The following is a 19,253-nucleotide window of genomic DNA, read 5'->3' on the forward strand; positions in this document are numbered from 1 at the left end:
CATGCGCCGTGAAACAAAATAACTTCAATAAAAAAAGCTTGCATGACGAACCCACAAAGCTTTTGAGAGAAATTGCTGGAATTTGGCTCTCATAGGGAAAATGGTACATATCATTGTTACACACATCCGAAGTAGACGTTTTGTTTGTTATGCATGGAAATGTCATGAAAAGGACTTTTCGAGATGACATAATGGAAATTATTTATCATTCACTTTTTTCTTCTCTGTATTCACTTTTCAATTCCACACATTCTTATTGAATGGCAAATATTAATTCGAAATTCGGAAGGAATTAGAAACCATCACTTTGTCTGTTATATGGCTTCATATAAGAATTAAATTTTCGACAAAGCTTACGAGAAAGAGTAGAGTTCACATTCTCGACGAAATGATATCGCTTGTTTTCTAGGTTAGTAAAACAACATCTCGTGAAAAAAATGTGAGTTGTAATATAGACAATGAATTGTGTCTATTTATAGGTAAAATATTTTCGTTTTTCAAATATGAAGTGACAGCACAATGTCGTTGGAAAAGAGTTTCGTTGATTATTCATGAAAAGTACTAGGGGAAAAGTATGCTGGAGCATCATATTTTTTTTGTATTTGTTTGTTCGCTTTCGTATCTCGTATGCAAACATTAGACGGTGGGGCTGAACAACTTTTGTTTGACAAGTGAATGTACATAGGATTTTGCTTCTGGAAATGAAAGATCGATACCCAGTGGGTATTACCCACGATAATTTTAATCATAAATTCTGCTAAGCTATACCAAAAACAATTTAAATCTGTTAATTTTTTCAATGAAATGGGTTTGAAGTTCTTCGTAGTAATATGACTTCGTAGCGAAAACTGTTATTAAAGTCATTTGTTGTAGGGCTAAGGCTAGACAGTAGATACGTTGTCTTCTAATAATGTACTATTGATGCTCTCAGTCTCCCGAAAACAGTAACAGAGAAAAATAGAAAATTTTCTTTATCAAAATCACTGACAATATTAATTTTTCGTGTACGACTAACCGAATGCCTTTGCTTAAAATTATCGTAAGGTTTGATGCTCCAGAAAAAAACATATAAAAAAAGTTGTTCAGCCCCACCATCATTACAATACAGATCGCTCGCATGAAGTCTCGTCTTTAGGTATGGTTTATTTTAGGCGAGTGTACAAGCTTAAAATTTAATTTGATTTTGTTTGGAAAATAAACAATAGAAAATTTGTTTTATTTGAATTGGAAATCGGTTGAAATAATTATTTTTAAAAGAATTTGTTTTTTGTTACCGTCGGTGTGCTCCGACATAAGGGTTTCGCATCAACAATTAAAAATCTCGTTAGTTTACAATTGAAAAGGAGGTTATGGCAAAGTAATAGAAATACTGAATATAAAAAAGAATGCTAAAACTGGACTTAATAGCCGAACAAAACAATCGTTTAACTTGTACGTGGTACAAAGTTTTTTTCCCAGAATGTGTAACTAAAGTACAAGTTAAAGTTAAACTAAAGATAAAGATAACAGCGAAACGAACTCATGGATCAAATAAGAATATCTTGCATTTTGACACTAGTCTGCATCTTTAACTATAACACTAGTAAAAAAAATCCCAAAAGTCTATAGAAGAATGTAAAACTACGTTGGGAAAATCAGAATTAAGCCATCCTCGTATCAATTGGCAAAATATTGGAATTTGAAGTAAGTGCTCCTGCACTTGAAAAACCAGATTTTAATAAGCAGACCGCCACTATTACTTTATTTACAATGTGTGTCAGGGTCCCAATTTTTTTAATAAACGGCAACAACGACAGTTAATATAATCACGATTAGCTCAAACCGATTCGGTATTAGAACGTTTAAAGATGAGACATCGTAGATTTCATTGCGAATTTTTTTTTCTATCTCTTTCTAGAGCTAATGTAGCCCGAAACGTCACATTAATGTAAATAATTTGCCTATATACTAGACTACGCAATAAGCAACTCTCCATATAAATTTGACCTCACTGGACGACAGACGGATACATTTTTTATTAATCATTCGAAGAATAATGTAAAAGAAAACGAAATTACTTTGACACGAAATTAAAAATACGAAAAACAATTCCCACATTCCTATACGACAAATTGTTGACTATCCAAGCATAAAATATGTTTTGCCAGCACGTTTAATAATTCATGATTTAAAGTTCACATTATTTTTCGCAAAGTTCACATGCAACATTTCGCCCACAAAGAAGTAAATTTTATTTTTATTCTTTCACTGTTGTCAGGTTTTTATCTCAAACACGCTCTCCTTCTGGTAACAATATTAAAATATATATGTACGTACATATATATGAAAGAGGAGTGAAAGGAGAAAAAGGAAAAACTAAACAAAACAAAACATTAAGAACATTCTGGCAGTTTTTCTTTTAAAAATTTATAACCCACAATATAAAAATTGTTTCGCTTTACATACATGTACGTACAAGTGTGCATATAGCAATGTATCTTATATATAGTACACACATCCCGACTGTATGGTTATAATCGGCTATAAACTACCCTAGCATTCGGTAAAATGTTCATGTTCATGTTCACAGTATTTTCATTTTTATAGTTCAACCAATAAATATGGTTTGCAATAAAAGGATTCGATTTTTTTTATTGCATTTGAAATGAAAATAAAAACTGTTTCTTACGAGATTTTTTTTTCTCTTCCTTCTCTGGCGAGGTAGATGTGAGATGAAAGAATGTAAACCATAAAAATGGTTATAGCAATGAAATGAACATCCACAAAAGATATATAACTGATTCAAATAAAAAAAAATGCATTAGGATAAATCAATGTAGAACTGGTAACATAAACATCCCTTTTATTAGAATATTTAAGTCCGTCGGGGTCAATTGAGTTACTATCCATATTCGTTGAAATTTGGTCGGAATTTTTGCCTTTATTCGTCTTCTTCTTAAGATTTAACCGCCGACAATCTCAACGGAATTTTTATGAAACTTTGACTCACCCAAACTTCAACAAAGGAAACTGTTCAAGAAATACCGACTACGAAAAAAAAAATTGTTTTTCATCATACAATCTTTTGTGTATAAAAATAAATTTCGCCTCCGGCTTTCAGATAATTTCACAAAAATATCTTTTGATATTTACGCTGTATACCCTGTATCTAACCAGTAAAATATTCCAAACCATGTATAATATAATGGAAATGACGCTTCCAGCTAAATTTTAATCGAATAATTGAAATTTTGTTTCAAAACAATTTTCGGTTTTATATTGATAAAAATATTCCAACCATTTAATAACTGTTAGGTATTATCATATACCAATGTGTACAAAACTGGTACAGACAAAATATTTTATTAAAGTAATCGCATTCTACAATAATATTGAAATGCGATTCATTTGGAGCATCACACTTCTTGAAATATTGTAATCCAGCGACTATATAGAAGGATTCAAAATAAATACTTTTGTTATGTAGGAAAAGTGCGTGTCTCAAAGAAAATCCCACGTTTGGTTGGAGATAATGTTGTATTGCTGGCTTAGGTTGATGGAAATTATTTGAAGTCTTGTATCGCTGAGGAATTCAAAGCCAATAAAAACGAAAACTTTGCTTTACGTTGCCGACGTTTCGACCTGTATCCAGGTCATCTTCAGGGCCTTTATTATGGTTAAAGAAGACAATGAACTTTAGTCACATGAAAATATTTTGTTTACAAAGGATAACTACAATCGCTAAACCGAACTGGTGTGCATACGTTATTTTGCACCAGCTGGTCCCATTTGGAATTGTATATGACCAGCTGGTGCAAAATAACGTATGCCCACCAGTTCGGTTTAGCGATTGTAGTTAGTAAAATTGCTATTTATTTTATTTCGGTCAGTAACGAGTCGAATCAGGTACACCACTATATCTGAGAGACGATTAGGTTTACATTTGTAAGATCGGGCTCCAGTGATTCGAGCATTCTCATACGAATAATTTTTTTTGATAATATTTTTTCTACTTCGGTAAGTAATTGGATAACTTCATTTGCCTCAGCTCTGTGTATACAGACAGAAACGGAATGAAAAAAGTAGTAAGCAGGAGATGTAAAAATATGTTTTTTTTTCATAATTTCATTTTCCTTGATTTGTAGCCTGAAATTATTCCTCTAAAAAAATTAATGATATTCATGGAAAACTACTAGTGCTGGATACAATTTTTAAAGAGAATTTATTTTCTATTTAAATTTACCTACAAAAAAACCTGACCTGACCTGATTTTAATATAAAATAAAAATTAAAATGAGACATTTTTTTCGCAGATCCAGATGTCGGATGTATATTATGCATATACAATTTATGAATTTGTAATGTAATCTACTGGATGTGTTATTAACAAAACTTTACATTCTACGACCGTCGACCGGATATCTATTCTACAGCTCATATAATAGAAGTTCACGAAGCTTTAGGACTCATGTGACATTTAAAAAAAAGTCTATTCTTCATTATCATCTCGAATAGACTACGTTCCTGTTTTTTGTACATTTGTTTTTCTCTTTGCTATTTTGACGAGTGGTGTTGCGAATCGCAACTCAATCTCAAAATAAATTTTTACATAGGATTGTCTAACTGTTGCAATCATTCCCCTTAAATCTAACAGCATAAATGAATCGTTTTCCTAATCAAAGCTTTGCACCTCTGCAATATTTTAAGGTATTGTTACCTTACGCAATCTGACATTCTGCTGTAATTTGCATAACAAACTATGCAAATTACAGTAAAAGTACGGTAGTTTATTACACTATACGACCAATACATAGGCGGTTCTTTATATTTTTTTGTAAGCTTTGACAGTGGTGTGGAGCAAACACAACTGCTGAAATACGTAAACAGCTATTTTGCTAACATGTGCCTAAATAGAAATTTTGCGCAATAGATGTGAAAATTATCAATCCGAGACGAGGCCAAGGTTGACAACACATGGTATGCGTAAAATTCCAGTTTAGGCATAAGTTAGCAACAAGATTTACAAGATGTACTGTAGCAAATTTACACTTCCATCGAATGAATATTTACGCACGCGAAATGAATGTATGCGCACTACATAAAACTTATTTTGAGTTAGATCTCAATCAATACTAGGCCGTGAAAGAGAACCTGTTCGATCAATTAAATGAATTGAGGTTAAAAAGTGGGTCTATCACAAAGCATCAATCATTCATTCGTTACGACAGTACGTTCTAAATATTTTAAACACTTGCGTATACCCTTCGATAATACGAAATAGAGGATACAAATCGAGCAACTCATTTTTTTCATAGTTGGATTCATATAGTCGTGCTTTACATCATAGAAGTAGTTGATAGTTTTAAAAATAAGCGAAATACTCAATGCGACTGATTGAAGTCTTAGGCTTCAATTTTACTCGACATCAGTGGTCTGAGTAATAAAGAATTAAATTTCCAAAATTGTTGTAAAACACGCATCACTTTGTGATCACATAACTCATTTGAAACATTAAATCTTAAGTCGGACAGAATGAATTTACCTCAAACCATGCATGTCTTTTGCGAAGAGCCTGTGAGCAAAAGGAAATTCCCTCACTTTAACATTTACAATATTCATGCAAAACAAAACAAAACACAGACCGACGAAGACATCCTTACGTGATGGATACAACCGGAAGAAGAAAAAAAATTGAATAGAAGAACACATTCACTATTTTCGAAGGAAAATGGAAAAGATTTATATATGCTACAGACGAAAATCTGTCAACTGCAGCTTTTAAAATTTCCATAGAAATATCATTACATATTGTAAGATGCTGGGAACAGAATGTGTATCAATTTTGTATAAATTTTCAAATAAAAAAAAATCTCTAGTGTCAGCATCGTCTTTCAATAGAAATTGATTCTTAAAAAGATTTGCAATCATTTGTACTATAAGTTTATTTTTTTGTATGTACTTTTACTGTACGATTGTACCCATTCGTATACACTTTACTTTTCTATATATCAACTTGATTTTTACCAAGGAAATCCGATCTCTAATGCACTTGAATTATGAACACATTATTCCAGTTTATTGAACGGTAAAAACTGCATTACACTTTTGCAAATTGTGACTCGTATGAATAGTTCCAATTGAAAAAAAAAACGTAGAATATTGACACGAGCCGAAAATGGAAAATTCTGGAGTTTGAAAGTAGTGTTGGTTTTTCTTTCATTTCCACAGGTACGAGCGAATATTAGGCACGAATGATAATAATTGTCGATTATAAATATTTGATGACTTTTCTGTCATTCTTAGTAAAACGCAGCAGATTTACAAAATGTCCCAGTAAAAACTCCTGGAGTAAATTATACCTTTCTTAAAGATCAAAATATTATATTACTTACCCGCTGGAAACCGTTTTTAATTCTAGAAACATGTAAATATGAAGACAGCTCTTCTACTTACCTAAAATAGAAAGGAAAATAAAATTGATTAATTTCAGTCTGAACATTTGCAGTTGCAGTGTATTACAGTCTTTAACATTTCAAATGTCTCACTGTCATTTTTTTCAAAGAATGTCATTGTGAATTCGCAATGACACAATGAAATTCTCAGAAACATTTGACAGTGAGACATTTGAAATGTTAAAGACTGTACAACAACTATGAAAATTGTTATTTTCTCTTCCCGAATGAGTTAAAAAAAATTCTACTCTCCTCAGTTAACCTTCTACACGGATGGAACTTTCACACATTTTCTGTGTTGAGTTTTGAATTCTCCACATAACAATATGTGTGAAAGTCACAAGAAACCAGTACATCAAGAAACAGAAAATGTGTCAATTTTTAAAATTAGGGGCCATTCATAAATGAAGTCCACTACTTTTGGTCTATTTTAGACTCCCCCTACCCCATCGTCACGCAAAAATGGTCCAATTTTGTTAGTGCCGTCACGTTTTCTTGAGTTCTCCCTCCCCCAGACCGCGGACATCATTTATGAACGGACCCTTACGTGAGTGTACAGAACAGCTATCATCTTTTATAAACAACAAATTTCGACTAATTCAATCTTATCTAGCAAAATGTATGTTAATAAAATGAAGTAAAAGATATAAAATCAATTTTATAAAAATAGCTTAGGTCAAATGAATGTATCCGATATTAAAACTGCTGCATATCGAAAGTCTGCGAAGGGTTAATCATCAATTGCTATGGGAAGCAACCCTATATCTTAAAACACTTGAGCCATTTTGCGTTGTTGGGATTGACAATTATTCCGTGTTTCGCTTATGCTACAAATCGGAATACAATGGAAAACGCAGCATAATTGTCGATCTCAACAACGGAAAATTTTTTGTGCGTTTTTGGTGTAAAATTGTAACAGACGAGCAACTGTTGTATTAAGAGAAATGTTAACGGCAGCTGACGTAACAAACGTACGCTTTATATATTTTGCAAACATTCTCTATCCGATGGTGAAGAACGCTCTCTGAAATTTCTCATTTTTCGCTTATGAACTTTGTGCATGGTCCCTAAATGATTGTCTTGAGACAATTTCGCATGCAGCCCTCGCTCCGCTTGTGTGAATTTAGAAAGATCAAATGAATGAATTTTTTACTCTTGTCGTATTATGATCCAAATAACTACTGTTACGTCAGCGTTCGCATGCATATCAACGGAATATATAATTTAAAAAGCCCGCAGGTAACAGTTATATTTTCGGGCTTTTTTTGTGTCATTTTAAAAACGTGTGGTATAATATTTTCGATGTTCAGTCATATGGTAAAATATGGTAAAGTATATATATATATACTCTGGAATTTATTTAGAAAGGATTTGTCATGTGTTCCATACTTTTTTATGCCAGCGCTTCCATTCAAGTGTTACCCCAAACATAATTTATTCAATTTAAATGTAAAATTAATACAGAACATACCATCCTCATGCATACTTTAATTTTAAGAAAACCTATTCACATATTCGAATATAATTAAAATATTCTCGGCAAATGTGTCACACAACACCACACATTGCATAAATTATTTTCCTTTAATTTTAACAAATTTGAACACATTATTCATATTAGATTAACCATAACAACGGAACGGCAACAATGCCATATGACATTAAAATGTTGAATAAGAAAACTCACTTTAAGTTCTTAATAATAATCAGACGCTACAAGTCATACAGGCTTTTATGGGTAGAGAAGTGTTATATAAAGAATATAGTGCATAGGGTATGGAATGCGCTACAGAAGATAAATTAAAAGTAAATACAGTTTAGTTGCTTTCTAAAGAAAATTTTAAGAGCTTAGTAAATATACAAATAATCGTTTAAAGTTTGAAAGTTTACTTAATTTTTGAAGAAAAAAAAATTGTGTGTGTTAGATGTGAAGAAGTTTTCCAGATATTTAATTTTCCACTTTCAAAATTGTTTAACATAGCCCAAAGGTTGCCTAATGATTTTATCCGTGATTCTGATTGCTTCCGAGAAACTCATAATTTTATTTGTGCGTAAATAAGGAATGCCATAAGTTGTAGTAGGTACATTTAGGTACACCCTGGTTTCGTTTATTTGTCGAATCAAAACTTCAAGATCTGCAACAAAATCCAGAGGTGGCCTGGTGTGCCAATGTGCAGGCATTACATCAAAGCACAGTAGCAACTCGAAGCTGTCTTCTTGGGTCTTCAAATTTTGAACAAAGAAAACAGTTATGTGTCGAAAACAGATTTTGGTCCACTGTAACTAGTACCTTCTTCTTCTGCTTCTCCTTCTAATTTTCAACTTCACATCCTTGCTGACATTTATATATTTTTTAGAAATAGCGCGCCCTGCTCGTATTTAGTTAAAAAGACAGCCATTTGGAAGTGGTCATTGTAATAATCACATGTGTGCCCCTCTATTACTGGTTCTACAATAAAGAGAAGCAGCCTAGATCCAAATTAGAAAGCAATAGGAATTAACTTACATAGGTTAGGTACTTCCTCCACTTTGACATACAATAGTTTTTAATGATCTTTGGATTTATTTTTTACAAAAAATTGAGTAGCGGAATTAGGTGAGTTTTTCACTCTTTATCTATTTTTACCTCATCGATGTTTCCGTTGATAAACATTTTTGCAACCTCTACCAAACTGACTTTATTTACGTGAGAAAGTTTAATGAAACTAAGTTACGCTTTACATTACGGGATCGTTACCATCATCATAAAAAGAAAACAGGATCAACATTGCTTTTGAAACTGTTAGAAGTTGCTCAATGTCGGGCATTATTAAATCGTTCCAAACGAACTGATGCGTTTTTTTATTCGTTCAATTTTTGAACGATACAGAGATTGAAACATCGGTTTTTGCTGCTTTTGATTTTCTAGTTCATGGTACAATGTGAAAATATTATGTCCTAGGCCACATGCACGAACTGACGAGTTCACGCTATGCGCATTTAGGTGATTGAACCAACTGTAAAATCGTGTTTCGCTCGAATAAATTCACAATTGGGAAAAAGTTATGGCTCGAACAAATCAAATTTAAATTGAATTCAATCCTCATTAATAACATTGCTACTAATTTAGTTATGAATCGTTGGTGTTTATCGTTTTAGCTAAAATGTTGTCGAAATAATTGATAGGAAACTGCTTTTACATTTTAATTTGGCCGGTTCGGATCAATTAGGCGCATAGATTTTGTGATCGATTCGATTCGATATTCATTAATTGTGTAAAAACAATGAGCCGTATATTTTCCGTTAAATCGGGATTGGTTTTTTTCCTCGGTTCCGTCAAACATAACAGAAAACACTGAAAACGACTGTCTTGCACAAAATTTATCGTTCTTTTAATGAATCAACAAATCAATTCGCCATTTCTACCTTTTACACGTCTTGTATAGTTGTGTAATTTATTGCCCACAATTCCTCGTGTGTATGTCTACATCTAATGCGTTCATTTAGTGTATACCAGCAAAAAAGCTTCTCCACACCTTTTTTCCTTTTGCTAACAGTCACATAAGATAAAAAAATGAGAAAAGAATGAAAAAAAGCACCATACATTTAACCCCTATATCGAATAAACAGTCAAAATAGGGTCGACTATTTGGGTAAATCTTTTATAAGATAAAAGACCACTCGTTGCAGACCTTTAACTTCTGTTCAACAAACGAAATGAAATCCCAGTGTGTAACTAGGGGAAGGAAATTGAATGCGTGTTGTGGATGTATCATGAGGAAACTGCTGTCTTCTTCTTCTCAGCCGATATTTACATCATGTTGTTGAACTGAAGTCACCTATCCACCGTGTATATCTATTTATCTATAATATAAACACAGAGAACTTTTTCCATTATATGTATGGTCTGCTTTCTGGTTTTGTTTGGATATTTGTACGTACACATAAGGGTTACTATATATAGTGGAATGAATACCAATAGAACTCGGAACGAAAAGTTCAAACGCGACGACGTTACCAGAGTCTGTATACTTTTTTTTATTTACCCAGTGTAGTTGAATAGAAATATACCGTGGGGCCGAAGAAAAAGGAAACAAATAAAAACCGAATGAAATTCATCTAAATACCAGAGGATGGTCTACAACAGCATTCAATCCGTATCTTCTGTTGTTTTATGTCCGTTTGAGAATAGATAGAAAATTGGAGAGCGCCTCTGTGCTTCGTATTATTACCCCAGAAATTGATTGAATATATTACATGATGGGATAGCTTGAATGTGTAATATACACGTATCTACCGAGAGGATTTTCTACAATTGTGCCACTAAGGATATATTAAACCGATATGGGTTGAGTGTGTTCGCTTCAAATATTTTTGTATCATACACAACATGGATTTCATTGACGAAGAGGGTCGATTGTTTTAATATTTAATCCTTTTATTTAATTTAGTTTTTATACATCAGAATGGTGTTATGGATTTCGTTCTATTTAGGGTTCATGCCCATTATTATAGCATGAAGGATTTCCGGTACATTGAGTTTTTTTATACATTTTTTTTTGTATGTTTTTCTGGTTCAGATTGTCGATACAAGTTTATGATGCATAAAATTCATACAACCATACATTCCGTAATAGTTATACATGCAATTCCGGCGGAAACATTGAAACTAGTTTTTGTTTTGTATTTTTTTTTTTTACTAAATAATGATGGTCGGAGATAGATTTTATATGGAAATGAACATTACAGTAAATAAATTAGTGTAACTTTGTTGAGTTTGCATCTACTATAAATGTTTGCATTTACTACCGACCATGCATATTGAACGAACGTGTGTGTGCTACATGTGCACATGAATTTAATTTAAATATAAAATTTTCATTTTTCAATCCGTGCATCCGTGTCTAATTTGAGAAACTGTTTTGCATAAAATAATGTCTAAAATGCAGTAAATTGAATTTTTCGACAATATAAATTTACTACATTGTTCTTCCTAATTTGATTGAATTTATGCAGGGTAGTCAAGATAATAATCAAATTTTTGTTATGCAAATTAAATAACCCGATGCTGACCTGAAACTACCCTGAACCGACCTAAATTGTCCTGAAGCTGGTCGTTCAATTTGATACCTTACTGAAATCTCAGGGTAAAACTATCCGAAACCTGAAAATCGTTGACTAGGCTAACCTGATAGAAATTAGGCCAAGTTTTAGAACAACAAGTTTTTTCAATTCAAAAACACGACCTCGACCTCAAACGCATGACCTGACTATTTCAAGTTGACGTGGCCAACTGGATTTTTAGATTTCGGATTCTTTCTGGTTGACTTTGATCTTTACCCGAATCGTTTCAGGTTCAGGTTGGAGGAACTTAATCTGTTTTTGGGTCTACACAGACTCTGCAGACGGTGAATTAATGAAACTCGTGTTCGTTATCTACATCTACATAACTGCGTTACAACGAATTCGGATGTTGTCTATGGCATCATTTTCAAATATAAATTATCACCTTTTAATCAAACCTATTTATTCTCAAACATTCCCAGACGCCTAAGTATGAAAAATATATATTCTTCTTCCAAATGCGGTCCTGTTGTAATCGATTGTTATTTTCTAGACAATATAGAATAACCTAGCTCATCTTTATGGCTTACAAAACCGAATCAAGGAAAACGATTCGGACACACAACGCGGTTTTGCAATATCCCGACAAAGACAATGGTACCAAATGACAATAGCTTGGTCACAGCTAATTACAAAAAGCTTTCAATGGCTACTTTACCGTGTACACAATGTTAAAGTTCTAAACCAAACATCGACGTCATACCAGCCGTTTATCCGTAGCCTTTGTATGTTGTGATGGTTGAAGAGATTACCCAACTAAAACTGGAAATTTTACCAAATGTAATCAATAAAATACTTAAACTGCAACAAACTATGCAATTTCCTCGGAACAACCGGAGAGTCAACATAAGATAATGTAAATGGCTTTTGTGCAAAGTATACTGTGTAACGGATCCCAATGAATTTCTTAGAAGTTCAACATTATATTTGATGAGCTCCTTGGAACGGATGATATGGACACAGCCATTTCTTTGCACAGATGCACTCAGATTTATTTAACTTCTACTATGTCTCAAATTAAGGCCCGTCATTGGGAAATGACAGGACAGTTTCCCGAAAATGTATTGAAAATTTTATCACAAAAATTCACCGAAAAAATTCAAAGAAACTCTTATGCTTTCCACTGTATTCGGGCATAGTCTCTTTAGGTCGCTAAGGCATATTTGAACACTAAACACTTTTTACTCGATGCAAAAACAAAAAGTTTTTTTTTGTTTTGTCGCGACAAAAACACAGAAAATATTTCGACACAACTGTGACACTCCGCTACTATAAGTCCTAGAATGAATGTTTGCTGTGTTCACTTCGGGGGTAAAATATTTTTTTCAATATTGACTTTGCGAGGGTGAATCGTGGTGGGGCGGACATAGGAATGACTAAAAAAAAATTGAAATCGACACACACTACTAATGAGACTATACCCGAATACAATGGAAAGCATAAGAGGTGAATTTTTTCGATGATTTTTTGTGATAAAATTTTCCATACATTTTCGGGAAACTGTCCTGTCATTTCCCAATGACGGGCCTCAAGTATATATTTTCGCTTTAGTCTGTATAGAATGAGCTGTGGATGCTGTTTACAGACGGCAATCTATTTTCGTCAGCGACGAAAAAAAAGAAGAACGAAGAGCACTACCTCATGTAGTCTTTATGCATAACAATGTATGTTGAAACAAAGGAAGTAAAGGAAGTTTCAACAATCTGTTTAGAATGATTAGAAATACAAAAGAAGTAACAGACTCGATTCCCCACAACAGTTTTTTTTGACAAATTTTTACTATACAAGATTCGTTACGTTGTATTCGAACATTTTATGAATGAAAGTTTTGTGAGCATCGTAACTGAAAGTGTAGCCTCTAGCGATATGTGTTTGGTGACTTCCGTCACTGTTTTATTGTAGCTACGACTGGTATATGAAACAAACTTTTTGGTTTATTGACATAATGTTTCTCTTAGATTCAAAAGTTGAGCTCACAAATTGGGATGATTTTGGTTCGTTTTTAATATGTCATACCATTCAACTAATGTTCATGTTCATTCATGTATATAATATTATTCCCACTATTACACTAAAATATTTCTAGGCCAATGGAACAATGAATTCGTGTAACACAGGACCTCCCCATCTATTATGCTTATGAATTGATACCATAGAAATACATCGAACATGAATGCTTTATAAATGACCACTAATGTAATTTGACATTTGACAATACGACCTAATTTAGCTGGTGTGTTAAACGAACAAAGTAAGTAATTTTCGTTCGGGTTTAACAAATTATTTCGAATTCAAGCATCTTCCAATTTATCCATTTGTATGTCTGTGACAAAGAATACAGAACCAAAGTACATCTTCAGAATGGTATATATCATAATATCGTATATTACATATATACTCATATCGACCATAACATATCAATTTATCCATTTCAAATCGCCTCCAGCAAATTGTCCATCAATCAATAGAAAAAGAATCGTATTAATTTGGTGAAAGCTGTCTCTTATTCAATTTCTTCCCCATTGTTAGTATTGCGCTTAGCGACTCGAGAGAAGTAGAAAAAAACCAACCTCCCGTATTACTCGCAAGGGACCAATGTACTTCTTTTGTCTTGGTCCAATGTTTCTTTTCCGTTTTATTTTTCGTTTCTTTTTGCTGAAATATAAATTAAAAAATTCTTCTAACACTGTAATTGGATACCACCAGATCCATCGAAGATTGTTTGAGTTTTTCACGAAGTGGCAAAACATATTTGTCCTAAGGCCAGTTAATTATTTCTTCGACGGTGGTGTTGCAAAATAGGAACAGACTCCAAAATTTAAAAAGAAATTGACCTAGGGGGTCAATTACTTTTGGAAAGTAAATTCGTTTGAAATAATACAGTAAAATTCTGAGATATAGAGGATTGCAGCGATACGCTTGCCGTTTCTACAATTGAAGTGAAAAAAAATCTATCGAAAATGTCAAAAAATTAAATGCCGGTATGGACCTCAAAGTCGAAAGTATGATGCACGAACTAATTTTACTTCTTTTGTTATTTCCGAAGATCCGGTTTGGGCGAGCCCATAATGACACATTTTCTGGATGAAGCCTGAGGTAAATTTTTGCTTAAGTGAACGTACAGCAAACTTAACTTAACGAACTTTATTATTCAAAAAATACAAATTACGAATATAATAATAATATTTCACTTGCAGTAAGTGTTTAGCCTAAGGACGGCTTTTCAACTTAATTTAGCGTTAATGTGTTAGTTATTTATATAAATGGCGACTGACGAGCGAGAGGCGAAAGGAAAACTAGACAAAAACCTTTTCTAATACTTGACTTAACTTAAAAACTAAAGACTACAACTGACAACGTACAGCAAAATGTAAGTTTCACATTACACAGAATAATCAGTTGAATGTGTATACGAAAGGAAGCATTTAACTTTAAGCACGAAACGGTTGTGATGAATACTGCATTTGAAATTGCGTTGAGCACCGAGAAGCCATTTAATTGTGAAAGTCTTTCTGAATAATTAATTTTATTGCGAAAAACGATCTGTGGAGATTCTTCACTGTAATTTTAAAAGAGAATGGAGAACATGTTAAGAACTTCGGATGACGATTTAGGTGAAGCGTTCGTAAATAAGAGTCTGACATTCTGGGAAAATTACAACGAAAAAACATCCATCAAACTTTACTATATACTCAGTTTAATCGAATTTTGTTCCCAGAATTCTATCTGAATAACTTTGAATTAATATAAAAAATAGCAGCGTTCAGTATTCCATCAATCAATTATCAGTCAGAAGTTTCTTTCCTGTCAAGTACCTTATAAATCCATAAAAGATTCTGAAAGAAAATTGAAATCTACTACTAGCAACAAGCAACTTTACCACAAAACATTTAATAAGAATTGATTACAAATGCACTAACTAAATAAGTCCTTCTTTATTGACCGTAAAACAGTAGAATATCGTAGCTTTTACGAGTGGGTTGTGGGTCGCCCGGTAACAAGACTATGTTAAAAAAAAAATAAGACCAATGTTAGGTCACAAATTCTAAAATTAAGGGTTGCGGGAATTCTGAGAAAATGAAGAAATAATAATAATCTGTGCGGTTAAGTAAGACGAACCGAATGCATTGATTTTCAAACCAATGGCATTCGGTGGAACTGCCCTTGGCATTCGAGAATATTTAAAAGCTAAAAATTTTCCCGACCGAATTGAAAACGTCAGATACAGCTACCACTGTCTTTAACATTTTGATCGTTAAAAATTAGTAGAAAAGATTTTTAACAATCAAAATGTCTACATTTTGGATGCATGAAGTGAAAGTGCAATGAATTGAGAGAAATGTCATGCTACACCTCAAACTCAATTCTACGTCAGCATAAAAGAACAAAAATCTGTTACTTTAAAGTTACTTGAGCATTACAGATGAACATCCTAACATCCTAACCGAGATTCATCTTCGTAATTTTGTCAGAATTACAGCTGATGTCACTGGCGTAAAAATGAACGAAGTCTTTTCATTGAAATGTGTTACATTTCCCGCGACTACAACTATGTATGAATGAATAAATTGAAAAGACAAAATGAATAAAGCAATGCACGTCTGCTGGCAAACAATCCATCCCTTATTCATACAGAAATAATTGTCTTTATATGTGTCTAAAGCAAGGCATACGAATTTATGTTGTTTTCCAAAGAGTGACGTTATTATTGTAGCTATATTTTTAGCTAAATAAATGCTCCAAAATTCAACTTTACAGAATATAACGTATATTATACCATACCTATCATAGCAGAAAATATGTCCCTGTAGATCCCTCATAAAGCATAAAAAAAATAATTTACGATCGTTGTGTGCATATGGGTGGGACAGAATTGTGTCGGTGGAAATTAAGGTCACAAAGTTAAATAAAACAACAAGAAATAGTTGACTTATGAAATGAAATAATTTTTTTTCGTCATTCTGCTACTAATATACAGAGATATTTATACATCTGCCATGGGAATATAAAATGAACATTTTGTTTGATTAAAATTTTGGATTTTTTTCCCTCTTTTTCTGGATATGTCGTGACCCTTTTTATGCCAGGTTAAGGCGAAAAAAGCAGCTCCCTTATGGTCTCACTCAAATAATTATCGAAGCGAACAGATTCCGTTAACCGTCCGCTGTATGAAGATAGGATATGGTTGTTATAGAAGGAAATGATATAATTCGTTTCGTACATGATACGTCCTGTAGCAAAAGATATAATGGTTTGAGCTATTAAGGTAAACAAATTTCTATCATTCAAATGTTATTTTGTTTGGTTTCGACAGAAGCGAAAGCTTTTTAGTGCAGAAAACGACAGGTTGCATATTCTATGGATTATTTTGACGGATAATAACAGTGAGCTTTATTACACTTGATTACCTCTTTACCCACTGAAATTATAGCCAATATATTTTAGGATACTTTATCACAGGAACTTTGTGTATTATAGTCTCAAGTGTAATAAAAATGTTACCACATTTAAGAACCTATGCACACCGTATGCATATCTCCATTTTCATTTAGTTTGGTTTTCCCATGGAGCGAACCGACGAAGCTTTTAGTAATAAAGATTCAAGAAGCAAATAGAAAGGATTGAACGTGATTTAAAAGCACAGTATAATATAGCTTTATCCAAAGCTTTCTGTCATTTGCAAAAATTTAGCTAGTATAGCCAAAGCTCCGGATAAAGTTCATTACATCTTAGCACCACTTTCGAACAGTTTTTATAATCTCAAATAATTTGATTTTTACTAAGAATTCAATGTAAAATTCGTAAACTTTTTCTATTGGAGAAAATACGGAATGTCTAAGAAAATTTTGACCCCTTAGGGAAAAACAAAGCCGGTAGTCTTATTGAATCGAAGTGAAAATACAGTCGCGCCATCTGCACTAATAGAAAAGAAAATGTGTTTCCTGATAAAAAGCTCGCCATACATGTTTTCGTGTAGAAAGAGTCGAGGATTGATTTCGTTGAATTCTACTATGAAAACATATTCGAAACTTGTAAAAGGACAATAGCAAATTATATAGAGGTGAAATAGCCTCAATTCAAACAACACACACACTCCTCCTTTAGTGTGTATCGTGTGTATTGTTTGTACTAAGGCTATTTAGCATAAATAAGTAAGCAAGGTTCCTAGTTGAACGATATTGATTACAGTTAAAGCCAGGTATTACATCCAGAATTGATTTCGATGCTGTATCTTCTCCAGAGATGGTTCAGCGTCTCTATATATAAACAAAAACCTTTTCTCGTTATACGGTCTCGTCGTAAACTTTCGCCAATTCAAACATTCATTAATTTAAGATAAACTGTAGGATCTGTTATGGTGGGGTTCAACTTAACAACATAAACAATATTTTCCCTTTATGAAAAATGAACTTTAGTTCGTCTATTGAGTCGATTTGTCTGAGATGATATTGTGTGTGTATAATACACATAGCAAAAAGACGAATACAAAGTCTCGTTACTAGTCGTTTACGAACATGTTTAGTGTATACTGTAGATTTTATAGGTTTAATATTCCAACTATAATTACGTTCTGGGTAAATTCATGGAAAATGATAACAAAAATACATTTAATGGGAAATGAATTTATTTTTGTCCTTTTGCAACCTTTGATCTCACCATCTCTATAACAGAATACGTTGCCATTTTGCGCTTATAGAATAATGGTCGTACAACTCAATAGTTACGTGCAACAATAAACATTTTAATCTCGTTATAAACACAAGTTTTAAATTATAGAAAAGTGAATTATACGTTTAATGGATGCAAGCAATATACTTTCTTGGTCCGCATATAGTATATATAACTATACCCAACGGATTTCGTCGATGAATTATACATCGTTGCGTATGGAAACATTATCACATATGATAGCGTTTAATAACATAATAATTAATCGGAGCTGAAGTAAATTTTGTATAATATGCAATTTCAATTAATACAAAATTAGCCAAGGTAACCGTAAATACCCTTAACCAGGGGAAGTAGCACGGAAAGTGTGAGCGGCTTTACAGATCGATTCGGAAACGTTGGGTTGTTACACCTGTCTTATTTCCGAAACAACAAACAGACATTTTACATACATCTGGTGATAAGTATTATACGTAATAACGAATGACAGTATCGATAAATGTGTTAGTGAATTAGCTTCAAATTTTGGGATAAGTAAATAGTTAAAGTAATTTGAATATTGAACTCTTGAACGTTAGTTAGAAATTTACGTAAATAACAGAATTAAAAGTTAACTTTTATCCCGAACAGCAGTAGTTGAAGGGCTGTACATTCGTATAAATGAATGGGAGATGATGTTTTGTCAAACATTTTCTGAGTAACACAATAATATTGTTTCGCACTCGTACGCATCCTAATACACATCCATCCAAATGTAAGTGAACGAAAGTTTGTGCATAAATTTTGTGAAAACAAAAACTTTCTGTGTTTCGGCAGAAATTTGTGTTAAGTTCAAAATAAGTTTAGCAGGCTTCAGGATGTGTCGTTTAGTAGTTCATATAAATTTGAAATTTGTTCTATTAAAATGGTTTCTTCATTTGTTACGTTAATTGTAACAGATGAAGTTTAGTTTAATACAGAGAGAACAATGATGATGATGATGGGTGGAAAATATTAATTGATGGACATGGATTCAACGAAGCATGTTCTTATGTACGTCACAGTTCAAAC

The sequence above is a fragment of the Bradysia coprophila genome (assembly GCF_014529535.1).
Source record: "Bradysia coprophila strain Holo2 chromosome X unlocalized genomic scaffold, BU_Bcop_v1 contig_44, whole genome shotgun sequence".
Classification (NCBI taxonomy): domain Eukaryota; kingdom Metazoa; phylum Arthropoda; class Insecta; order Diptera; family Sciaridae; genus Bradysia; species Bradysia coprophila.